The 26,785-nt window shown below is 42.0% G+C and overlaps 1 pseudogene; it reads right to left on the minus strand.

The window, feature by feature from the left end:
- The window catches only part of LOC120043954, a 129,421-nt pseudogene that overhangs the window by 45,901 nt on the left and 56,735 nt on the right, over positions 1 to 26,785 (minus strand).

A 26,785-nucleotide genomic window follows, 5' to 3' on the forward strand; every position in this document is an offset into this window, starting at 1 on the left:
AAAAGATATGGCATGGCTCCCCAGATCCTCAAAAGGTTCTACAGCTCCACCATCGAGAGCATCCTGACCGGTTGCATCACTGCCTGGTATGGTAACTGCTTGGCATCTGACCGTAAGGCGGTACAGAAGGTAGTGCGTACTGCCCAAGCTTCCTGACATCCAGGACCTATGTACTAGGCGGAGTCAGAAGAAGGCCCCAAAAATTGTCAAAGACTCCAATTATAGACTGTTCTCTCTGCTACCGCACACACAGCAAGTGGTACCGGAGCGTCAAGTCTTGGACTAAAAGGCTCTTCAACAGCTTCTACCCGCAAGCCATAAGACTGCTGAACAATTTATCAAATGGCCGGACGATTTAAATTGACCCTCCCCCACTGCTGCTACTCGCTGTTCATTATCTATACATAGTCACTTAACAAATTACCTCGACTAACCTGTAGCCCCGCACATTGACTCGGTACCGGTACCCCCTGTGTATTGCCTTGTTATTGTTATATTCATTTCTTGTGTTACTTTTAGATTTTTTTCTTTTTGATTTAGATTTTCTTAGCTCTATTTCTTGAACTACATTGTTGATTAATGGCTTGTAAGTAAGCATTTCACGGTAAGGTCTATTGGTCTCTTGTATTCGACAGATGTGACAAATAAAATTTGATTTGAAGTAATTTCAATTAACAGGTGTGCCATGATAAGAGTTAATTTGTGGGAATTTCTTTCCTTCTTAATGCCTTTGAGCCAATCAGTTGTGTTGTGCTAAGGTAGGGTTGGTACACAGAACATAGCCCTATTTGGTAAAAGACCAAGTTCATATTATGGCAAAAACAGCAAAGCAAATGGCAGTCCATCATTACATGAAGGTCAGTCAATGTGGAAAATTTCAAGAACTTTGAACATTTCTTCAAGTGCAGTCACAAAAACTATCAAGAGCCATGATGAAACTGGCTCTCATGAGGACCGCCACAGGAAAGGAAGACCCAGAGTCACCTCTGCTGCAGAGGATAAGTTCATTAGAGCCTCAGAAATTGAAACCCAAATAAATGCTTCAGAGTTCAAGTAACAGAAACATCTCAACATCAACTGTTCAGAGGAGACTGCGTGAATCAGGCCTTCATGGTCGAATTGCTGCAAAGAAACCACAACTAAAGGACAACAATAATAAGAAGAGACTTGCTTGGGCCAAGAAACACGAGCAATGGACATGAGATCAGTGAAAATCTGTCCTTTGGTTTGATGAGTCAAAATTTGAGTTTTTTTTTGAGAGACGCAGAGTAGGTGAACAGATGATCTCTGCATATGTGGTTCCCACTGTAAAGCATGAAGGAGGTGTGATGGTGCTTTGCTGGTGACACTGTCAGTGATTTATTTAGAATTCAAGGCACACTTAACCAGCATGGCTACTCAGCGATACACCATCCCATCTGGTTTGCGCTAAGTCAAGTTTATTTTATATAGCCCTTCGTACATCAGCTAATATCTCGAAGTGCTGTACAGAAACCCAGCCTAAAACCCCAAACAGCAAGCAATGCAGGTGTAGAAGCACGGTGGCTGGGAAAAACTCCCTAGAAAGGCCAAAACCTAGGAAGAAACCTAGAGAGGAACCAGGCTATGAGGGGTGGCCAGTCCTCTTCTGGCTGTGCCGGGTGGAGATTATAACAGAACATGGCCAAGATGTTCAAAATGTTCATAAGTGACAAGCATGGTCAAATAATAATCAGGAATAAATGTCAGTTGGCTTTTCATAGCCGATCATTAAGAGTTGAAAACAGCAGGTCTGGGACAGGTAGGGGTTCCATAACCGCAGGCAGAACAGTTGAAACTGGAACAGCAGCAAGGCCAGGTGGACTGGGGACAGCAAGGAGTCATCATGCCCGGTAGTCCTGACGTATGGTCCTAGGGCTCAGGTTCTCCGAGAGAGAGAAAGAAAGAGAGAAGGAGAGAATTAGAGAGAGCATACTTAAATTCACACAGGACACTGGATAAGACAGGAGAAGTACTCCAGATATAACCAACTGACCCTAGCCCCCCGACACATAAACTACTGCAGCATAAATAAGTGGGACTATCATTTGTTTATCAACAGGACAATGACCCAACACACCTCCAGGCTGTGTAAAGGCTGTTTGACCAAGAAGGAGATGTCATTCTTAGATATACAGGGCAAAGTTGAGGATTTCATAACAAGGACAGCGATCACTTTTGCTACCCACACTGCATGGTTGAAGCAGGAAAAGAAGAGAAGCTCACTCCAAGTTGGTCAAAACTTCCAAATGGTCTTTACACTTTTGCATGCATGCACGCGGCACACACAAACACACAGACGTTAGCTTAAACAGAACCAGCTCAGAGGCCCAGCTCATGAGCTCCATCAGCAGCCGATTTTAGTTTAGAATGGAAAATGAATATGTTTATCGCAGTGTATCGCATCGATTTGTTCCTCTAATCAAACCAAATCTTACCAAATCATTTCAAACTAAAACGTATTGTTTCTGTATCGTATAGCAGCCCATGGAACTAGATACGTATTGAATCGTTACTAAAGGAAAAAATGGAAGAGATGTTCCAGGCACTGTAAAAAGAGATAAAACGAGTGGAAAATCGAATCTTGTTTTTTTAAAGTTCTGAACTGTGCTCAACACATCATTAGTCTCTGAAAGTGCAGCTTTTCAAACTTTCGGGGGATGAGGACGGGAGACAAAGACCGAGATGGACTGAATTAGTGGGGACGAGTGGGAGTGGGAAAGCCTCAGAGATATCATTTCCACAGTGTAATATTTCCCATGGATTTAGCCCAGCACTACATCTGAACATATGTCAAATGCCCGCCATTTCCCTCCTTGATCCTTCCCTTGATCCTTCCCTCCTTGATCCTTGATCCTGCCTGATGAGGCAGGAGCCATGGGTGTGGAGAGACTGGCTGGATAAAGACAGCCTTGGATCTGCTTGCCGATGAAGGAGAGGGGAAGGTAAAGATACCATGTATCTAAACCATATGCTGGGGTAGATGCAGCTGATCACTTGATATCTTGATTAGTCAGACTTGTCTGGACACAGCTTCACCTGTCAGGCAAGAAACAGACACCACTTTGGAAAACAGTGAAGTGTAGATTTAGCTGGATGTTGAGACAGAGATGGCGGAGGTTCATCTCTCAGGGCAGAACAGAAGTTATTTTGACGAGGAAAACGGCCACCTCACTCGACAAAATGCAAATCTCTATCGATGGCATGAAGGCTACTCTGGAGAAAAATTATAAACAGATGACTCACATTGAAAAGAAAATGAAGAACATGACAAAAAGCAACAAGATCAGGCTATTCATTACTTGATGGGCCAAGTAGAGGAATTGCAAAAGAAGGGAGACTTGTTGGAAAACTTTTCGCGGCGTATTAATGTTTACATTTTTGTGCAGAAAGGGTGCAGAAATTGTCTACATTTGTGGACACGATGCCGAGGGAGGTCTTGGAAATCGATGCTGTCATGGAGAGGGCCCACAGAATGGCACCTGCAGCCCAGAGCAGGCCAGGAGCAAAGGACACACAGAGAACCAGCGCTATCATCGTGCGCCTTCTCAACGAAACGAGATAATGCATCTGTCGAGAACCAAGGGAGAACTACTCTACAAGGACAAGCGCATGTCTATCTTCAATCACTATTCTGCAGAGTTGTTGCAGAAGAGAAAAGATTACGACGGGATCAAGAGAGAATTGGCTGCCAAAAACATCACATACTCTCTGATGTTCCCTGCGAAGCTGGGTGTCACCCATGAGAGCAAGACCCACATCTTTGATTCTGTACCTGATTCCGAGTCCTTCCCGCGCTCCATTGGGATTACACCACCTTCCAGATCCAAGGACAGGGTACGAAAAAATATGCCGACTATGTGGCAAATTGTTGGTCTCAGAAGGAGTGAGAGACAGAAGGACTCAAGGCCCAAGAAGTAGCCTAAATCAACCGTGGAACATTGCCTAGTCCACATTGACTACTGAAGCGACCCCTTCTTCTTAAGGACTTAAAACTACCTGGATTTATGATTATAATTGGGACCTTAATGCTGGACTAATTCATCAATCTTTGACCAACAGTTTGTTGTGATGATTGCCGCTTGCCGCCTGCTATAGACCACCTTCTGCCCCCAGCTGTGCCCTGGACACCAAATGTGAATTGATTGCCCCCATCTATCTTCAGAGCTTGTGCGGTTAGGTGACCTAAACTGGGACATGCTTAACACCCCGGCCATCCTACAATCTAAGGTTGATGCCCTCAATCTCACACAAATCTTATCAATGAACCTACCAGGTACAGCCCTAAATCCGCAAACACGGGCACCCTCATAGATATCATCCTAACCAACCTGCCCTCCAAATACACCTCTGCTGTCTTCAACCAGGATCTCAGCGATCACTGCCTCAATGCCTGCATCGGTAATGTGTCTGTGGTCAAACAACCACCCCTCATCACTGTCAAACGCTCCCGAAAACACTTTAACGAGCAGGCCTTTGTAATCGACCTGGCCCGGGTATCCTGGAAGGATATTGACCTCATTCCGTCAGTAGAGGATGCCTGGTTATTCTTTAAAAGTGCTTTCCTCGCCATCTTAAATAAGCATGCCTCATTCCAAAAATGTAGAACCAGGAACAGATATAGCCCTTGGTTTACTCCAGACCTGACTGCCCTTGACCAGCACAAAAACATCCTGTGGCGTACTGCATTAGCATCGAATAGCCCCCGCGATATGCAACTTTTCAGGGAAGTTAGGAACCAATAAACACAGGCAGTTAGGAAAGCAAAGGCAAGCTTTTTCAAACAGAAATGTGCATCCTGTAGCACAAACTCCAAAAAGTTCTGGGACACTGTAAAGTCCATGGAGAATACGAGCACCTCCTCCCACCTGCCCACTGCACTGAGGCTAGGAAACACTGTCACCACCGATAAATCCATGATAATTGAGAATTTCTATAAGCATTTTTCTACAGCTGGCCATGCTTTCCACCTGGCTACCCCTACCCTGGTCAACAGCCCTGCACCCCCCACAGCAACTTGCTCATGCCTCCCCCATTTCTCCTTCACCCAAATTCAGATAGCTGATGTTCTGAAAGAGCTGCAAAATCTGGACCCCTACAAATCAGCCGGGATAGACAATTGTTGCAACCCCTCTTACTAGCCTGTTCAACCTCTCGTATCGTCTGAGATCCCCAAAGATTGGAAATCTTCTGCGGTCATCCACCTCTTCAAAGGGGGAGACACTCTAGACCCAAACTGCTACAGACCTATATCTATCCTACCCTGCCTTTCTAAGGTCTTTGAAAGCCAAGTAAACAAACAGATCACCGACCATTTCAAATCTCACCGTACCTGTACCTTCTCTGCTATGCAATCTGGTTTCCGAGCTGGTCATTGGTGCACCTCAGCCACGCTCAAGGTCCTAAACGATATCATAACCGCCATCGATAAGAGACAATACTGTGCAGCTGTATTCATCGACCTGGCCAAAGCTTTAGATTCTGTCAATCACCACATTCTTATCGGCAGACTCAACAGCCTTGGTTTCTCAAATGACTGCCTCGCCTGGTTCACCAACTACTTCTCAGACAGAGTTCAGTGTGTCAAATTGGATGGCCTGTTGTCCGGACCTCTGGCAGTCTCTATGGGGGTGCCACAGGGTTTAATTCTCAGAACGACTCTCTTCTCTGTATACATCAATGATGTCGCTCTTGCTGCTGGTGATTCTCTGATCCACCTCTACGCAGACGACACCATTCTGTATACTTCTGGCCCTTCTTTGGACACTGTGTTAATTTAAACCGTTTTATAGCAATTTATATCCGTTTAGTGCGATTTTGAGGCATTTCTTTGTGACGCACTTTGAAGAGTTGGACACTTTTCCTGTAGATGCCGAACGTTAGTGGCCATTTCGACGGGACAAGAGGACATCTTTCGACCAAAAGACGATTAGACCGGAGAAAGGATACATTGCCCAAGATTCTGATGGAAGAACAGCTCATAGTAAGAACTATTTATGATGATAAATCGTTGTTCTGTAGAAAAATGTTAAACGCATATTCCGCCATTTTCTTTGGGGTAGCTTCGCTTTGGCGCACCCGGTATTGCACAGTAAGGATAATTTAAAAAATGTAATTCAGCGATTGCATTAAGAACTAATTTGTCTTTCAATTGATATCCAACTTTTATTTTTTTAGTCAAGTTTATGAATAGCTTTTGATAAAAATAGGTGTCTTTCCAACATGGCGCCGGGCAGATTGCTTGAGTAGTTGGACACTATTTCCATTGTGTAAGCACGATTTGTGCCGCTAAATATGCACATTTTCGATCAAACTCTATATGGATTGTGTAATATGATGTTACAGGAGTGTCATCGGAAGAATTCTGAGAAGGTTAGTGAAAAAATTAATATATTTTGGTGATGATAACGCTATCGCTCTTTTAGCCTTGAATCAATGCTCGGGTAACGTTTGCACATGTGGTATGCTAATATAACGATTTATTGTGTTTTCGCTGTAAAACACTTAGAATATCTGAAATATTGTCTGAATTCACAAGATCTGTGTCTTTCCATTGCTGTGCGCTGTATATTTTTAAGAAATGTTTTATGATGAGTAAATTGGTAATACACGTTGCTCTCTGTATTTATTCTAGTCGAGTTGTGATGGTGGGTGCAATTGTAAACTATGATTTCTACCTGAAATATGCACATTTTTCTAACAAAACCTATCCTATACAATAAATATGTTATCAGACTGTCATCTGATGAGGTTTTTTCTTGGTTAGTGGCTATCAATATCTTTATTTGGCCGAATTGGTGATAGCTACTGGTGGAGAGAAAAAATGGTGGACAAAGAAAAATGGTGTCTTTTGCTAACGTGGTTAGCTAATAGATTTACATATTGTGTCTTCCCTGTAAAACATTTTACAAATCAGAAATGATTGCTGGATTCACAAGAAGTGGATCTTTCATCTGGTGTCTTGGACTTGTGATTGAATGATATTTAGATGCTAGTATTTACTTGTGACGCTATGTTAGCTATGCTATTCAGCTTTTTTACTGGTGGGGGTGGTGGGGGGTGCTCCCGGATCCGGGTTTCTGAGGCGGTAAAAGTTAACTAACCTCCAGACGAGCTTCAATGCTATACAACTCTCTTTCCGTGGCCTCCAACTGCGCTTAAATGCAAGTAAAACTAAATGCATGCTCTTCAACCGATCGCTGCCCACACCTGCCCGCCCATCCAGCATCACTACTCTGGACGGTTCTGACTTACAAATACCTAGGTGTCTGGTTAGACTGTAAACTCTCCTTCCAGACTCACATTAACCTCTTGGTTAATAACCTCTTGGAAATAGGGGGCGCCATTTTCACTTCTGGATAAAATTGTGCCCAATTTAAACGGCCTCATACTCTGTCCTAGATCATATGATATGCATATTATTATTACTATTGGATAGAAAACACTCTGAAGTTTCTAAAACTGTTTGAATTATATCTGTGAGTAAAACAGAACTCATTTGGCAGGCAAACTTCCAAACAGGAAGTGAAAATTCTGAAATGGGTCTCTGTGAAAGGCATCGCCTATTCAATTGCCTTGTATTTATGGATCTGTATGCACTTCATACGCCTTCCACTAGATGTCAACAGGCAGTAGAACGTGGAATGAAGTGTCTAGCCTTCTCTGTGACCGGATGAGAGTCATTGGAGTGAGAGGTCAGCCATATTGGCAGTATTCGGCTACGCACTTAGGTTTCTCATATCGTTGTCTGCAATGCGTTAGGTAGACACGAAGAAATGCTCCGTCTGGGACGTTATTGGATATATTTGTGAAAAACATCCTAAAGATGGATTCTCAACTGAGTTTGACCAGTTTATTCGACTTTTATTATCACTTTTTGAATTTTTCCTTCATGCGTAAAATCTTCATGTACACGTGAGCTACACCATGCTAGCCAAAGTTGCTAATTCGACAGAAGAAATGGACATTCTAAAACAAAACAACGATTTATTGTGGAACTAGGATTCCTGACACTGCATTCTGTTCATCAAAGGTAAGGGAATATTTATGATGTTATTTCGTATTTTTGTGGACTCTTTGGACTCCAACATGGCGGACAATGGCTGAGCGCTGTCTCAGATTATTGCATGCTGTGCTTTGTACTAAAGTTATTTTTTTAAATCTAACACAGCGGTTGCATTAAGAACCAGTGTATCTTTAATTATATGTGCAACATGTATTTTTCAGCAAAGTTTATGATGAGTTTTTCTGTTAGATTACGTGGCTGTCTAAAATTTCTCCGGACATTTTGGTGCCATTTGTGACCATGGCGGCAATGTAAAACCCCGATTTGTAGCTATAAATATGCACATTTTCAAACAAAACATAAATGTATTGTATAACATGATGTCATAAGACTGTCATCTGAAGAAGTTGTTCAAAGGTTAGTGATTAATTTTATCTCTATTTGTGGGTGTTGTGAAAGCTATCTTTGCGGTGAAAAAATGGCGTTGTGTGTTAGGCTATTGTGGTGAGCTAACATAAATATATGTTGTGTTTTCGCTGTAAAACATTTTAAAAATCGGACATGTTGGCTGGATTCACAAGATGTTTATCTTTCATTTGCTGTATTGGACTTGTGATTTCATGAAATTATATTATATGATATCCCTGTGGCACTAGGCTAGGCTATGCTAGTCAGCTTTTCTGATGAGAATGATCCCGGATCCGGGATGGGTGGTCCGTAGAGGTTTTAAGCATCTCCAATCCAAAATTAAATCTAGAATCGGCTTCCTATTTCGTAACAAAGCATCCTTCACTCATGCTGCCAAACATACCCTCGTGAAACTGACTATCCTACCGATCCTTGACTTCGGCGATGTCATTTACAAAATAGCCTCCAACACTCTACTCAGCAAATTGGATGCAGTCTATCACAGTGCCATCCGTTTTTTCACCAAAGCCCCATATACTACCCACCACTGCGACCTGTATGCTCTCGTTGGTTGGCCCTTGCTTCATATTCGTCGCCAAACCCACTGGCTCCAGGTCATCTACAAGTCTATGCTAGGTGACGCCCCGCCTCATCGCAGCTCACTGGTCACCATAGCAGTACCTACCTGTAGCACGCGCTCCAGCAGGTATATTTCACTGGTCACCCCCAAAGCCAATTATTCCTTTTGCCGCCTCTCCTTCCAGTTCTCTGCTGCCAATGACGGGAACGAATTGAAAAAATCACTGAAGTTGGAGACTTCTATCTCCCTCACTAACTTTAAGCCTCAGCTGTCAGAGCAGCTTACCGATCGCTGCAGCTGTACACAGCCCATCTGTAAATAGCCCATCCATCCAACTACCTACCTCATATTTGTCTGAACATCAGACAGGGTGGCATTGTCTCCCTAAATCTGTGCAATGACTGCTGCTATAGATTTCAGGAGTTTCAAGCTGCTTACCACTCTCTCCCAAAATGCATCATCCAGGAGGATTATCTTGATGGGGCTGTCCATATCGGCAGACTGTGATATGGCCATTTCTTGGAGAGACTCCTTCCCCTCCAGGAGACTGTCAAACATGATGACAACACCACCCCAACGGGTGTTGCTGGGCAGCTTCAATGTGGTGCTCTTATTCTTCTCACTTTGCTTGGTGAGGTAGATTGCTGCTATAACTTGATGACCCTTCACATACCTAACCATTTCCTTGGCTCTCTTGTAGAGTGTATCCATTGTTTTCAGTGCCATGATGTCCTTGAGGAGCAGATTCAATGTATGAGCAGCACAGCCAATGGGTGTGATGTGAGGGTAGGACTACTCCACTTTAGACCAAGCAGCCTTCATGTTCCTAGCATTGTCTGTCACCAGTGCAAATCTCTTCTGTGGTCCAAGGTCATTGATGACTGCCTTCAGCTCATCTGCAATGTAGAGACCGGTGTGTCTGTTGTCCCTTGTGTCTGTGCTCTTGTAGAATGCTGGTTGAGGGGTGGAGATGATGTAGTTAATTATTCCTTGCCTACGAACATTCAACCACCCATCAGAGATGATCGCAATACAGTCTGCTTGCTCTATGATTTGCTTGACCTTCACTTGAACTCTGTTGAACTCTGCAGCCAGAAAATGAGTAGATAAAGCATGGCTGGTTGGAGGCGTGTATGCTGGGCGAAGAACATTCAGAAATCTCTTCCAATACACATTGCCTGTGAGCATCAGAGGTGAACCAGTTGCAGCATTTTTTGACTACGTTCCTGCATTGAGTCAAAAAAACATCTGATTCCAGGAGGACCATGAGCTTTTGCTATCGATAAGGTGTCTGATTCATAAATTTCACCTTGAATAGGCGTAGAAGGACTTTTGTCAGAGGTTGCTTATTGTGGGCGCTGAGGGAACTTTATGCACTTTGCCAGATGATTCTGCATCTTTGTTGCAGAATCATTCTTCACATATGATTTGACACAGTATTTGCAAATGTACACAGCTTTTCCTTCTACATTAGCTGCAGTGAAATGTCTCCACACATCAGATAGAGCCTGTATCATTTTCCTGTAAAGATTAGGGAAAAAATGAGTAAAAAAACAACAAATACAATTCCATGTACAGATAAATAGTTAAGCAGTTAGATTAAACAACTCCTTTGTAAGAAAAATGTTTTAAAATGAACCATGTTTGGAAACAGGTGAATTAACACTCCTCAGTTAGCAGGCTCAAGCAAGCTAAAACCCACATGGTAGCAAAAAGTAACTAGCAGAAATTGTTAACAGTTAGAAATGATTTAAACACAAATTGCTGTAGGCTCCTATTTACTAGTTGACAAAAAATAATGTATGTCATATAAAATATATTCACCCCACCAGTATTGTAATCAAAATTTACCAGAAAGCATGTAGTCCTTGGCTCAGACAGTGTAGTAATGTGGGCTCAATAGCATCTCATTGGTGTGTGTGCAAGATCTTGAGAATCAGCTGTACATGTGATGGAAGAGTGCACTGCACATGTGATGGAAGAATGCACTGTGCATGCAGAAGGTTGAAATTCCATTGAATTGGGGATAGTTTAACCAAAATATGCCACAAGACCTAGAATTGCCTTATGTGTATCCCACAAAAAAGGTTGGCTGTTATAAGCTAACTTTTTTGATGAATTTAAGCAAAATTCCCCAAATTCCCGAGCTTAACTTCCCATGGAAAATTTCCGGAAGAATTACGGGGTTTTGGGTTTTTCTTTTAGCAACGTTAAAGAAGTTTGGTTTTGGGGAGTGCTTTTTGAAATGGATAGAGTTGATATATTCAAGTCTAAAATCATCTGTTAGAACGAATAGGAATATGTCTCATTCCTTTTCACTACAACGAGGAAATCGTCAAGGAGGTTGTCTCTCGCCACTGTTATTTGGACTTAGTATAGAACCTCTGGCGGAAGCTATTCGAAGTGCCATAAACATTCATGGTCTGCAGGTGGGGCCAAATGAACACAAGATATCTCTATATGCAGACAATGTCATCCTGTACATAAGGCTGAGACAATGATTCAAAATATATTCAAATTACTAGGTGAGTATGGTGCTACATTAGGCTGTAACATTTACGTTGGTAAAACTATTGCAATGATGACATTTGGTGATGCACCCTCAAGTATCAAAGACAACTATGCATTTAAGTGGACTGATACAAGCATGCGTTACTTGGGTGATAATATTACGTCAGACTATATGCTTTGAACTACCCACCTGTGATTAGTAAAATCACTGAAGTTCTAGACCCTCCCTATATCTCTAGCAAGTCAGGTTGCTTCAGTGAAAATGAATGTCTTACCAAGACTGCTTTATCTGTTTCCAATGCTTCCTGTTTAAAAATCCTGCTAAATGTGTCATGGCTTGAAATTGAGAGTCAATATTGTGATATGTCTTTACATTGACTTCTCTTCATAGTAGATTTTTATTGACAGGATTAAACAAAACCCAATTATTACTCCTACATTGAAGACATGGAGGAAGGTTCAACGCCAATATAAACTGAGTAATGACATGTCTAGACACTCACCTATATTCCACAACCCAGCCTTTCTTCCTACTACTATGGCCCAAGGATTTAGGGAATGGGAAGAGAAAGGGCTTTGTAGAGATATTACAACAATATCCTTAACATGCAAATATTATCTTTAGATAATCTTAGGAACTCATGGCCGGTTGAATTACAGGTGCAGATATCAGAGGAGAGCTGGGGGAATATATGGAAAACACTAAATAAAGCCACTACAAGTAACCGAACAAGGGAGTTTCAATTCAAAATGAAAAAAGGAATATGCTCTACATGGTACTTTGTAAGGTACTTTATCACATATATTTTGGCAATGTCTGAAAATCCAGTCTTTTTGATCTGAAATTCTAAATTTTATACAGTACTTCACAGATATTATTATTCAACCAGACCCATCTCCTTCTAGGTGTTGTTCGTGTGAATTACACTCCAATCATCTCCACTTAAATTGATAGATTATCTTTTAGCAGCAGCAAGGAAATGTGTAACAAAATGCCGGAAAAATGAACATGCACCCTCAAAAGATATGTGGTTAGGTCTATGCAGGGAACTTGCTAACATGGAGAGAATTACATACATTTTGTAACATAGACAGCATAGGAATGAAGGTGTCTGGTCAGAGATCCTGGTCTTATTCTGTAATTTTAGTTTTTTGTGTTTGTTTGTTGTTTTTCTGTGGCTTTATCCAAATTGTATTCTTATTCAGACTCTTGAAATATTTGCTCTATAAAATGTACTCTGACCCTTCTTTACTATTTTCGCCGAAAATGACGTACCCAAATCTAACTGCCTGTAGTGCAGGACCTGAAGCAAGGATATTCATATTCTTGATACCATTTGAACGGAAACACTTTGAAGTTTGTGGAAATGTGAAATTAATGTAGGAGAATATAACACATTCGATCTTGTAAAAGATAATACAAAGAAAAAAATGATTTTTTTTCTTCTTCCCCCCCATCATCTTTGCAAGAGAAAGGTCAATATATGACTTGGGAATATAGGCGCAATTTATATTTTGGCCACTAGATGGCAGCAGTGTACGTGCAACGTTTTAGACTGATCCAATGAACCATTGCATTTATGTTACAAATGTTGTATCAAAACTGCCCAAATGTGCCTAATTGGTTTATTAATATATTTTCAAGTTCATAACTGTGCACTCTCCTCAAACAATAGCATGGTATTCTTTCAATGTAATAGCTACTGTAAATTGGACAGTGCAGTTAGATGAACAAGAATTTAAGCTTTCTGCCAATATCAGATATGTCTATGTCCTGGGAAATTTTCTTGTTACTTACAACTTCATGCTAATCACATTAGCCTACGTTAGCTCATCGATCCTGCAGAGGTTTTAACATGTGAATGTAATTACGCTCCTTTGTAAAGACAGCAAAGATATGTTGTGTATGTATGGTACATGTTCTTTATGCGCTCTTGAATAAAAATGAAGGAAAAAAACAAACATCTAGCAATGTATTGGAGATGTGAGACAGGATATGTGTTTAACTTTTCTTCACGCTCCTCTATAGAACAACTTGTCAGATGGTGCATTGAAGACTGATGTATTCCTGTCCTGACTTTTTATAATACCATTGCAGAGATACATAAAAGCCCCCCCAAAAACAGCATATGTCAGGCAAAAAGAGGCCTTATTGTCTGAACATTTTCCGGGTGAGATTTTCTGCTCGTGTGAGAAACAGTCTGGCCGTCTCTCTGTGTTATTGTGTGGACAGACAGTGGCACTGAACAGACCCTCTCTGTTGGATCGGCCATGGCTGTTGAAGGGACATCAGGGTTGCTGTGTTGTGCCATGGCCAGGCTGCAAACATTTCCTTGCTTCATTTAACTGCATTATGAAGGCCTGAATTGCTACAAATTCTCGGTTTGGACACGCCCAATTCCCAATCCACCAGCCCTTCCCATTCAATCGTGCAAGCGAATGCACGAAAATGTTCCCAAAACAAATGTCTGTTACCCGCACACCCCTCCCGCACACCCCTCCCGCACACCCCATTCCCTTGGGCAAGGAGAGAGAAGCAAGTGTGTGTATGCGCTCTCCTAAACCATACACCCCACCCCATCCACCCTACTACCCCGCCCACCCATTCCATCTCCTGCTCTTCCCTCCATCAGGTGCATTCTACCGTGATGTTGTTTTTTAAAGGGGATGCCGCTGGTGGTCAACTACGTTTTTTCTCAGACACACACACACAAGGTAATCACCTCAATTGAAGAACATGGAGCAGGTTAAACCTGTGGTGTGGCCGACATCGTGGTAATGAGTGGCTAGCCTGTAGTGTTGCACGGTATACCAAAATTTCAAAACCCCCCAGTTTGGTACTAGAATTGTTGTTATGTTCGGTACTTCTGTCAAAATGTGTCTCACTTGATTGAGATCATCAAGTCTGTTTATCAGCGCAGCCCCTTTATAGCGCGAAGAGCCTGCTCCACTTACTCATTCATTGCTAAAGCTGTCTGGGATCCATTAGCTCCCCAGTCCCCACTCATGCTGCACAGAAGTTAACACACTTCAATAATGCAACTAAATACAGTTTGAAGGCCATTTTGGCTCAGCGTTGTCGGGGTTAGGGGAGGGTTTGGGCGGCAGGGATTTCCTTGTCCCATCGTGCTCTAGCGACTCCTTGTGGCGGTCTGGGCACCTGCAAGCTGACTTCGGTCGCCAGCTGGATGGTGTTTCCTACAACCGATTGGTGCGGCTGGCTTCTGGGTTAAGCGAGCAGTGTTTTCACCTAGTCATCTCAGGGATTCAAACCAACAACCTTTCGATTACTGGTCCAACACTCTTAAGCGCTAGGCCACCTGCTGTTCATAAATGTTTCTTAAACAGACAGCGTACACTTTTATGAAATAAAATATTACTTTATGCAAATGTTGTTAATCAGTACAATAAAATAATATGTTCTCTTTGCAGTCAGCAATAAAATAAGTCCTAAAAGGAAGGGATTATTTGTCATCTGTATCCCCATGAAATCAGCTAAAACAAGCTAAATTACTCAATGCATACTCACACTCCTATTGAATAATATGCATTCACCTGTATTGTGAACAGACCTAGGCTACATCTTGATTTATCCAGTTCATCAATAGAGATTTATCATTCAAATAAATTACTACCATTGTGTTGTTTTGTAGTTAGATTGATAAAAAAAGGTAAAATTGATTGTATGATTGTATAATTGATTCAGTTAATGCGTACATGGCTGTCTCTAAAAAATTGGGTAATGATATTGAATGTAATGATATTGAACTCAAAAGATACCCAACGATTGAATAGACCGTTAGCGCAATTAGCTGTCTGGATCAAGTGCCATTCTGTGATGTTTTGGTATCAAGTATCGTGACGGTATCGAGTATTGTATCGAAGTCAAAATTCTGGTATCGTGACAACACTACTAGCCTGGGGTCAAAGTGCTGAATTAATTAAGGGCCGGCTCAATGAAGGACTCCGGGCTGATATATTGTTGTGCTAAGTTTAAAAAGAAGCCCATTCAGAGCATGCTGTAACGGCTTATGCGTGAGTGTTTTGGCCTGGTCCTTCGGGTCCCGCTAGCGCCCCTCTCTCACTCTCTTGAGAGACAGATGCATTGATTTGCTCATTAGGAGAAGGACCAGGCAGGGTCTTTTTTCCCCCTCTCTCTTCATTGAGTGTCACTCAGCAGAGGGGTGTGGCTGGCCTCTCTCCCCCAGTGCACATTCTGAAAAACAGAGCAGGGGGAAACGGAGGGAGAGGGAAGAAGGGAATGCGACCCGCCAATAAAGAAGCTCCCGTTGCATATTCATCAGCAGAATAAAAAAATCTGCGACACCGTCCCACAGATGCGTAGGCCTCAGTGTGGGAGGAAGGGGGTGGAGGAGGGAGAGAGAGGAGTGACATTTTGTCCTCAACAAAATGACAGTACTCTTTGCTCCTGAAAAAAATGCAAACGATGTCCTTATCCTGCTTCAAAAAAGTAGGCAAAGGAGAAAGAGAGAGGGATGAAGAAAGAGGAGCTAGTAAATATGCTGGAAAGAGAAGGGCACCCAGTCTTACCATACTGAATGGGGCCCTGAGTGGTGGTTATGTTCACAGTGTGGCACCAGTTGGCAGGCTGTGCTCAGCTCAGCACTAGGCCCACGTCTCTCGGTCTCCAGGTGTTATCCAGGCTTTCTGAGCCTCTAGTAATAACCTCATTCATGCCACTTGTCAATCAGCTTCTCCGGGGCCGCTTGACAATACGTCAATCAAGGAAAGTCGTGCCCAGCTGGACCAAATATTTGAATTAGGTCGTTATGGCAACATCATTGAAAAGGTCTCTCAGTTTAAATGTGGCAAATCCTTTCATTTTGTCCAATTGTTATTTTTTGTTTGTTTAGCATTGCAAGATTATAGACAAAGGAAATAAAGTATGACTGCTGTGTTAAATATCATTTGGCATTTGTGTGTAATATATAACTGTTTTCAGTATCTTCTGCTCCCTCATATCCCCCGCAATTTTCTGACCATCATGATCTCCCTCCAACTATACCTCACAAAGTTATGAAAACGTTAAGTTCTGTGAAGTTTGAATGTTCCTTCTGAATGAGTGCCCTGTCATAAAAAGACAGATCATTAACTGAGTGAGAGAGAGACTAACAGGCCATGAGAAAACTGACTGAGGCATTGCATGGCTGCCCAACCTGTTGCTCCAACAGACAGTTCGGTGTCCGCCTCACTTCCTGACTCTCAATTAACCTCCATCCATCCAGGCTCCCAGCAAAATAGCAATTATAACACAGCTGCTGATTCCACCACCAAAGAAGAGCGAGCTGCATCTACACTCACATTCCCTACAATGACCTTGGAAAGACCCTTTCAAACAACCAAAGGCAAATGCTAGACAGAGGAGAAAACAAAACAAGCCAGGCCAGAACAGGCCAGGCCAGGCTATAGAGCAGTCCCAGTCATGGTATTTCATTTCTAATGCACACTGTAACAGACAATGTTCTCAGAAAAAGGTGAACATTCCCTTTTACTTCTTTTCTCCCTGTTTCTTCTGGTAGGACATGGCATGGGAGAGGAGAAGGAAAAACATGTGTGCACAGAAGTAAACCTATTACAGAAACAAATGTAGCTTTGAGCCCTCTCCTGGGTTGCTAGTGTCTTGGATGTCAAGCCCTTACAAACAGGGGTGTTTGATACTTTACAAAGCAACAAAAACAGTGAAGAAATCCCCTATTATGTACTTGAATCACGATTTTCAAGGAATAACAAAAGGTGTGCTGGGAAGGGACTCGCCTTGCGGACAGAACTGTAGACTGTGCATGCTGAGAGAGACAGCGTCCTTTCAAAAGGGAATTGACATGTTTGAAAGAGGGCTTGTGGCTGGACACAAAGAGAGGCAAAATAAGGTGGGAGAAGAACTCAGAAAGGAAAACTTTGTAATGAGCGTGCTTTGCTCAGAGTATCCACACCGCCACCAGACAAGTCTATTCTTAATTATATGAAGGAAAGAGAGAGGTTCATATGGCCTGGTGTGTGATGAGGACCTCTGGCCTTTCGCCATCATGTCAAAAGTTTTGCCAACTGTTTCAGTGTTTCCCAGTGGGTGCAACAAGATTACCGCGAAAGCTAAGACAACTACATGAACGGCATCAGCGTTTACATTAAAAGGTCTCATTTCTAGTGTTTGCCTTCGGCACCGTTGGCCCTTGATCGCAATTTGAATTACATTTTTGTTTTGTCATTTACATTTGGTACCTTATCTTACACCTAAATGCTTTGTTGGAAATCCAAGCTGTACTTTTGCATTTGCAAAATGAGAATGATGAATGAGACACTAAAATCACAATGATCTATGCGTCTATTGTGCCCTATGAAAATGAAAGGATTGCCTGTTGCCGTGTCAACAAAGGCAGTTTATTACCATTAAAAGGGTTAAAAGGCCAGCATCCCAGAGTAGCCTCTTCACTGTTGAAGTTGAGACTGGTGTTTTGCGGGTACTATTTAATGAAGCTGCCAGTTGAGGACTTGTGAGGCGTCTGTTTCCCAAACTAGACACTCTAATGTACTTGTCCTCTTGCTCAGTTGTGCACCGGGGCCTCCCATTCCTCTTTCTATTCTGGTTGGAGCCAGTTTGCGCTGTTCTGTGAATGGAGTAGTACACAGCGTTGTACGAGATCTTCAGTTTCTTGGCAATTTCTAGCATGGAATAGCCTTCATTTCTCAGAACAAGAAGAGACTGACGCGTTTCGGAAGAAAGGTCTTTGTTTCTGGCCATTTTGAGCCTGTAATCGAACCCACAAATGCTGATGCTCCAGATACTTAACTAGTCTAAAGAAGGCTAGTTGTATTGCTTCTTTAATCAGAACAACAGTTGTCAGCTGTGCTAACATAATTGCAAAAGGGTTTGCAAATGATCAATTAGCCTTTTAAAATTATAAACATGGATTAGCTAAAACAACGTGCCATTGGAACACAGGAGTGATGGTTGCTGATAATGGGCCTCGGTACGCATATGTAGATATTCCATTCAAAATCTGCAGTTTCCAGCTACAATAGTCATTTACAACATTAACAATGTCAACACTGTACTTCTGATGAAGTTGATGTTATTTTAATGTACAAAAAATTTGCTTTTCTTTCAAAAACAAAGACATTTCTAAGTGACCCCAAACTTTTGAACGGTAGTATATGTATGTATATTATTTTACTGCTCTAGGGAAGTAATTATTGTTTGGATAACTTATTATTATGTATTGATTTTTTTTATAGATTTTTTTTCACTCTTTATCCGATGCTCAATGCAAAGAACACCAGAAGAAGAATGATCATTTAATTACCATAGTGAATTACTGTAATATTTGTTTATGTGTCAAATAATCCCATAAGGGATGGGTTGTCAATTGGAGATTTGACACGAAAATAAAATTTCACTCATTCATTCATTTATTCATGCAACAATTTCAAAGATTTTACTGAGTTACAGTTCATAGAAGGAAATCAGTCAATTGAAATAAATAAATTGGGCCCTACTCTAGGAATTTTTAGACCCTAATCTATAGATTTTTTCTGCAGGTGAAGAAGCCGGATGTGGAGGTCCTGGGCTGGTGTGGTTACACGTGGTCTGCGGTTGTGAGGCCATTAGGATGTACAGCCAAATTGTTATGGTGGAGAAATTAAGATTAAATTATCTGGCAACAGCTCAGGTGGACATTCCTGCAGTCAGCATGCCAATTGCACGTTCCCTCAAATCTTGAGACATCTGTTGTATCGTCTCTCGTCGGAAGGCATGGACCAAAGCGCAGCGTGTTAAGTGTTCATTATATTTTATTTCTCAAAAACACTCAAACAAAATAACAAAGTGAAAAACCAAAACAGTTCTGTCAGGTGCAGACACTAAACAGAAACGAACTACTCACAAAACCCAAAGGAAAAGGACAACTTATATATGATCCCCAATCAGAGACAACGATAGACAGCTGCCTCTGATTGGGAACCACACAAACATAGAAATAAAGAAACTAGAATGCCCACCCTAGTCACACCCTGGCCTAACCAAAATAGAGAATAAAAGCCTCTCCATGGCCAGAGCGTGACATCTGTGGTGTTATAAAACTGCACATTTTAGAGTGGCCTTTTATTGTCCCCAGCACAATGTGCACCTGTGTAATGATCATGCTGTTTAATCAGCTTCTTGATATGTCACACCTGTCAGGTGAAAGGATTATCTTGGCATAGGATAATGCACAAAATTTGAGAGAAACATGTTTTTTGTGCATATGGAACATTTCTCTGATCTTTTAATTCAGCTCATGAAAAATGGGACCTACACTTTATATTTTTGTTCAGTATAGATAGCACCTTTTTATCTCAGAGTGTAGATAGACACAGACATACATAGAGGCCTTGAGGTTATGCACAGACATACACAGTAATCCTTGAGGTTACGCCAAGATTTCCCGTAGCACATTCACCAAAACGAGGATGAGGAGTTCACAGGTGAAGTGTCTCAGAAAAAGAGCGGGGGGAAAAAATGTAATCTTTAAGTGCTCAGATTTCCTGTACGGGTTATGTCGCTTACAGCGTGCAACCCTTCGGTCTCTGTAATGTGCCAGGAGCATTTAGTCAGTGGTGGTGGTGACATTCTCATGACATCAGGATGATCTTCACTGATCTTGAATAGTTGGGCCCAGAAGCCCCTTGTCCAATCCTCCAGTGAGCACACAGTGATGACTCACTCAGGGGGGAGAGGGGAGCATCTAATTCACCATGTCTGCATCACTGGCGCCTGAGGGCAGACGTTTACAGCCAAAGGAATGCCAGTCAGAAGAGAGGGGGGTAACTGTTGTTGAAAAACTGTTGTTGAAAAAAGTATTGGATGATGAAAATTGGGATGATCCGAGAGGCCTTAAAGGACAATTCCACCCAAAAACTATCTTTTGGTATTTGTTTCATTCGTCCATTGTTGACATAGTCCCAAAATGTTTTGCATGTCATACAATCAAGTTAAGATATATTACTTTCAAAATACAGAAATACAGCTGGTATGATGCATTTTGCAAACTGGCTGTATTCCTGTATTTTTAAAGTTCTATATCTTGAAAGCTTGTCAGGTCACTCTTGGTCTTAGCTCTGAAGCTGCAATTAGCACAAGACCTGGCTTCTGTTAAATGACATCACTGGCCACGGAGGCCAAGAAGCTACACACCGAGTGGAGCAGAATTCCTACCATCTATACTACAGTTTTCAAAGAAACTGGTGTTGGATTCTTGACGACTGGCTTCCAGTAAAGCTGAATATACACGGATTCTGTTACATATCATATCATGTTTTATATATCTGTATATAGACTTGGACACATTGACAAACTAGCGTATAGGGCATATGCCTTAGTCATAAAAACATTAAAAAAAATTCCCTTCACTTCAACTTGTTAATGTCATGTGGAAAATCAATTTTTTTTTATGCCAATCGAGGTTACTGCCTTACCACTGCCATGGGAACCCTACGGGAGACATCGAAGGTTGTTGGTGTTGAGGGCTGCATGACTTACCTCGATGATGTACAGGACAATGTTCTTGTAGAAGCAGTACAGGATACACTTGGCGACGCGGTTGTAATTCCAGGCACCGTGAACCAGCAATAGATTCTTCAATTATTTGAACTACGTGGGAGGAAAGGGAGGAGAAAGGCCAAGATAAATGAATAACCCAAAAGTTGTAACACAGGCATGATAAAGTTTGTACACAGAGTTTTCTTGGGCAACCCAGGACCAGGGCTGTCCCTCGAGGAAAAAATGCTTTTGAGAGAAACTCTTGGATTAAATAAAGAAACAATCTTATCGTCGTTTGACAGCAGGAAACTGAAGGGCCAGAGGGCAGTCGAGAACAAGGTCTTCACGGACAAATTACAGGGATTTTTTTGTCATAGTTTGGGGGTTAGTTTTGCCTTAAGTTGTTGAAAAGGGGAGAGCCAGAAAAGGGGTATGCTCTCCCAGGGCTCGACATAATACTTTAATGGGTTTCCTCTGCGTACACATCACTGACAAACTGAAATGGTCCACTCATACAGACAGTGTGGTGAAGAAGGCGCAACAGCGCCTCTTCAACCTCAGGATGCTGAAGAAATTTTGCTTGGCCCCTAAAACCCTCACAAACCTTTACAGATGCACAATCGAGAGCATCCTGTTGGGCTGTATCACCGCCTGGTACGGCAACTGCACAGCCCGCAACCGCAGGGCACTCCAGGGGGTGGTGCGGTCTGCCCAATGCATCACCAGGGACAAACTACCTGACCTCTAGGACACCTACAGCACCCGATGTCACAGGAAGGCCAAAAATATAATCAAGGATAACAACCACCCGAGCCACTGCCTGTTCACCCCACTAACATCCAGAAGGCGATGTCAGTATAGGTGCATAAAAGCTGGGGCCGAGAGACTGAAAAACAGCATCTATCTCAAGTCCATCAGACTGTTAAATAGCCATCACTAGCACAGAGAGGCTGCTGCCTATATACATAGACTTGAAATCACTGGCCGCTTTAATAATGTTTACATATCTTGCATTATTCATCTCATATGTATATACTGTATTCTATACTATTCTAATGTATCTTATGCCGCTCTGACATTGCTCGCCCATATATTTATATATTATTAATTGTTAGATATTACTTGTTAGATATTACTACACTGTCGGAGCTAGAAACACAAGCATTTCGCTACACCCGCACTAACATCTGCTAAACACGTGTATGTGACCAATAAAATTTGATTATTTGATAATCCTACTATTTGGGGCATGTCGTGGACGTCATAATCATGTAATCACTTGTTGATAACGTTGATTAGATTGAGCAGGTTGCTCTTGGGCAACTGTTTAGTCTTGATTACTAAAAAGCTTAGCTTTTACAAACAATGATATCTCATCCCGTTTTCCAGTATGGCGACAAAAGGACCTCTATTGAGTTCTATGTAACTTCTAAGTAATTTACTTCTATGTAATGTACATGCCTTTATGAAGTCAAACGCCAATGTAGAATTGTGATTATTTGAAGGGCCAAGTCATATTTCAGAGAAACAGCAGGGAGGAGACGGTATAATTTGTAAATGAAAATGTTTGAGGGAATTCTGGGATTAAACGGCCTGTATTCCCACAGCAGTGAGCTGATGACGGATGGACAGCAGAGGCGCCTGGGCCCTGAACTTTTCCTCAGACTTCATTCAACTGATCTCAAAACAGTTTCACTGTGCTGTATGTAGAGCTCAATCACATAGCATTATAATTTATTGCTGACCTGACAAAATTGATTTCCAAGGAAATGGACAATAATATTGTATATCGTTTTCAGGTAGTGTAATGCTGAATTGTCTTGCAATCCAGCTGTAGGAATATTTTGAAGATAAATACACAACGCAGAGTTTGAGAGGATGAGAGTACTACACTAAATATAGTACTAATGGGCAATAGTGAATTGTAAATAGGAGTTGGGTTTCAGTTCAACATCTGTTAGGATCTGTGGAATGTCACTCCTGAACTCAGAGCTACGTGGGCCACATTTTCATTGGTCTGTACAATGAGTCTGGAGTGGGATACTTGTTATTTGGCGATTGGCCAAGTTGTACTGCAAAGACTTCTAATTGGTCAACCCCAGGCGAGAGTAGAGGGGTTATAAGTGGAATCCTGTCCTTTGTTCTGGGGGAAAGCTGAGGACAGGGAGGAGACTGAACATCTGACTCCCAGCATAACATCTTGATTTGTCCTCTCTGAATAAACATTTTCTCCCCCTGATTTGCTTTGGAGTTTGTGTTATTGAAGAATAACAAAATGCTAACACTTGGTGAATTGATGAATTGGTCTGAACAACAACAACAACAACATATCAACTGTGTGTTTATCCAGAGAAAGAGAGAAGGCTGTGCACAACCCACTTCGGGAGTCAATACTTGAAAAGGTTGGAGTCCTTACTATATGGAAAGGTTGGAGTCCTTACTCTATGAAAAGGTTGGAGTCCTTACTCTATGGAAAGGTTGGAGTCCTTACTCTATGGAAAGATTGGAGTCCTTACTCTATGGAAAGGTTGGAGGCCTTACTCTATGGAAAGGTTGGAGTCCTTACTCTATGGAAAGGTTGGAGTCCTTACTCTATGGAAAGGTTGGAGTCCTTACTCTATGGAAAGGTTGGAGTCCTTACTCTATGGAAAGGTTGGAGTACTTACTCTATGGAAAGGTTGGAGGCCTTACTCTATGGAAAGGTTGGAGTACTTACTCTATGGAAAGGTTGGAGTCCTTACTCTATGGAAAGGTTGGAGTCCTTACTCTATGGAAAGGTTGGAGGCCTTACTCTATGGAAAGGTTGGAGGCCTTACTCTATAGAAAGGTTGGAGTACTTACTCTATGGAAAGGTTGGAGGCCTTACTCTATGGAAAGGTTGGAGGCCTTACTCTATAGAAAGGTTGGAGTACTTACTCTATGGAAAGGTTGGAGGCCTTACTCTATGGAAAGGTTGGAGTCCTTACTTTATGGAATGTTTGGAGTCCTTACTCTATGGAAAGGTTGGAGTCCTTACTCTATGGAAAGGTTGGAGTCCTTACTCTATGGAAAGGTTGGAGTACTTACTCTATGGAAAGGTTGGAGTACTTACTCTATGGAAAGGTTGGAGTCCTTACTCTATAGAAAGGTTGGAGTACTTACTCTATGGAAAGGTTGGAGTACTTACTCTATGGACAGGTTGGAGTCCTTACTCTATGGAAAGGTTGGAGTCCTTACTCAATTGAAAGGTTGGAGTCCTTACTCTATGGAAAGGTTGGAGGCCTTACTCTATGGAAAAGTTGGAGTCCTTACTTTATGGAAAGTTTGGAGTCCTTACTCTATGGAAAGGTTGGAGTCCTTACTCTATGGAAAGGTTGGAGTACTTACTTTATGGAAAGGTTGGAGTCCTTACTCTGTGGAAAGGTTGGAGTCCTTACTCTATGGAAATGTTGGAGTCCTTACTCTATTGAACGGTTGGAGTCCTTACTCTATGGAAAGGTTGGAGTCCTTACTCTATGGAAATGTTGGAGTCCTTACTCTATGGAAAGGTTGGAGGCCTTACTCTATGGAAAGGTTGGAGGCCTTACTCTATGGAAAGGTTGGAGGCCTTACTCTATGGAAAGGTTGGAGTCCTTACTCTATGGAAAGGTTGGAGTCCTTACTCTATGGAAAGTTTGGAGTCCTTAATCTATGGAAAGTTTGGAGTCCTTACTCTATGGAAAGGTTGGAGTCCTTAATCTATGGAAAGGTTGGAGGCCTTACTCTATGGAAAGGTTGGAGTCCTTACTTTATGGAAAGTTTGGAGTCCTTACTCTATGGAAAGGTTGGAGTCCTTACTCTATGGAAAGGTTGGAGTCCTTGCTCTATGGAAAGGTTGGAGTACTTACTCTATGGAAAGGTTGGAGGCCTTACTCTATGGAAAGGTTGGAGTCCTTACTTTATGGAAAGTTTGGAGTCCTTACTATATGGAAAGGTTGGAGTCCTTACTCTATGGAAAGGTTGGAGTCCTTACTCTATGGAAAGGTTGGAGTACTTAATCTATGGAAAGGTTGGAGTACTTACTCTATGGAAAGGTTGGAGTCCTTACTCTATAGAAAGGTTGGAGTACTTACTCTATGGAAAGGTTGGAGTACTTACTCTATGGACAGGTTGGAGTCCTTACTCTATGGAAAGGTTGGAGTACTTACTCTATGGAAAGGTTGGAGTCCTTACTCTATGGAAAGGTTGGAGTCCTTACTCTATGGAAAGGTTGGAGTCCTTACTCTATGGAAAGGTTGCAGTACTTACTCTATGGAAAGGTTGGAGTCCTTACTCTATAGAAAGGTTGGAGTACTTACTCTATGGAAAGGTTGGAGTACTTACTCTATGGACAGGTTGGAGTCCTTACTCTATGGAAAGGTTGGAGTACTTACTCTATGGAAAGGTTGGAGTCCTTACTCTATGGAAAGGTTGGAGTCCTTACTCTATGGAAAAGTTGGAGTACTTACTCTATGGAAGGGTTGCAGTACTTACTCTATGGAAAGGTTGGAGTCCTTACTCTATGGAAAGGTTGGAGTCCTTACTCTGTGGAAAGTTTGGAGTCCTTACTCTGTGGAAAGGTTGGAGTCCTTACTCTATGGAAAGGTTGGAGTCCTTACTCTATGGAAAGGTTGGAGGCCTTACTCTATGGAAAAGTTGGAGTCCTTACTTTATGGAAAGTTTGGAGTCCTTACTCTATGGAAAGGTTGGAGTCCTTACTCTGTGGAAAGGTTGGAGTACTTACTTTATGGAAAGGTTGGAGTCCTTACTCTATGGAAAGGTTGGAGTCCTTACTCTATGGAAAGGTTGGAGTCCTTACTCTATGGAACGGTTGGAGTCCTTACTCTATGGAAAGGTTGGAGTCCTTACTCTATGGAAAGGTTGGAGTCCTTACTCTATGGAAAGGTTGGAGTCCTTACTCTATGGAAAGGTTGGAGTCCTTACTCTATGGAAAGGTTGGAGTCCTTACTCTATGGAAAGGTTGGAGTCCTTACTCTATGGAACGGTTGGAGTCCTTACTCTATGGAAAGGTTGGAGTCCTTACTCTATGGAAAGGTTGGAGTACTTACTCTATGGAAAGGTTGGAGTCCTTACTCTATGGAAAGGTTGGAGGCCTTACTCTATGGAAAGGTTGGAGTCCTTACTCTATGGAAAGGTTGGAGTCCTTACTCTATGGAAAGTTTGGAGTCCTTAATCTATGGAAAGTTTGGAGTCCTTACTCTATGGAAAGGTTGGAGTCCTTAATCTATGGAAAGGTTGGAGGCCTTACTCTATGGAAAGGTTGGAGTCCTTACTCTATGGAAAGGTTGGAGTACTTACTCTATGGAAAGGTTGCAGTACTTACTCTATGGAAAGGTTGGAGTCCTTACTCTATAGAAAGGTTGGAGTACTTACTCTATGGAAAGGTTGGAGTACTTACTCTATGGACAGGTTGGAGTCCTTACTCTATGGAAAGGTTGGAGTACTTACTCTATGGAAAGGTTGCAGTACTTACTCTATGGAAAGGTTGGAGTCCTTACTCTATAGAAAGGTTGGAGTACTTACTCTATGGAAAGGTTGGAGTACTTACTCTATGGAAGGGTTGCAGTACTTACTCTATGGAAAGGTTGGAGTCCTTACTCTATGGAAAGGTTGGAGTCCTTACTCTGTGGAAAGTTTGGAGTCCTTACTCTATGGAAAGGTTGGAGTCCTTACTCTATGGAAAGGTTGGAGTCCTTACTCTATGGAAAGGTTG

This window comes from Salvelinus namaycush, chromosome 3 (genome assembly GCF_016432855.1).
Source record: "Salvelinus namaycush isolate Seneca chromosome 3, SaNama_1.0, whole genome shotgun sequence".
In the NCBI taxonomy this organism is placed as follows: Eukaryota; Metazoa; Chordata; class Actinopteri; order Salmoniformes; family Salmonidae; genus Salvelinus; species Salvelinus namaycush.